Genomic DNA, 362 nt, shown 5'->3' on the forward strand with positions numbered 1-362 from the left:
ACGCTCGGGCACCAGGTGCGGGGATTCTAAAGGCTGGACCCCAACCCGGATGGAGAGAAAACCACGGGCGATGTCCCCGGGAGCTGTATCCCTACCTGCTGCAACTGCCTGACTCCACTCAGCTACTCACCAGCTCAGGGACCAAGCCCAGGGGCACCAGCAAGTCTCTGGGCTCCCGGGCACTCCCTCCCATCCCACCATTCATTCGGGCTGGGCTTTATCTAGAGTGGTGGATATGTCTCCATGTGTGTTTTGACACCCTTTCCTCTTTCTTTTTTTAGAGAGGTTTTTGCTATAGGGCATGTGCGCTCGCCAGAGAGACAGAGACAGAGAGACAGAAAGCGAGAAGTCACCCCCCAGGG

This window comes from Tupaia chinensis, unplaced genomic scaffold (assembly GCF_000334495.1).
Source record: "Tupaia chinensis unplaced genomic scaffold, TupChi_1.0 Scaffold146131_1, whole genome shotgun sequence".
In the NCBI taxonomy this organism is placed as follows: domain Eukaryota; kingdom Metazoa; phylum Chordata; class Mammalia; order Scandentia; family Tupaiidae; genus Tupaia; species Tupaia belangeri.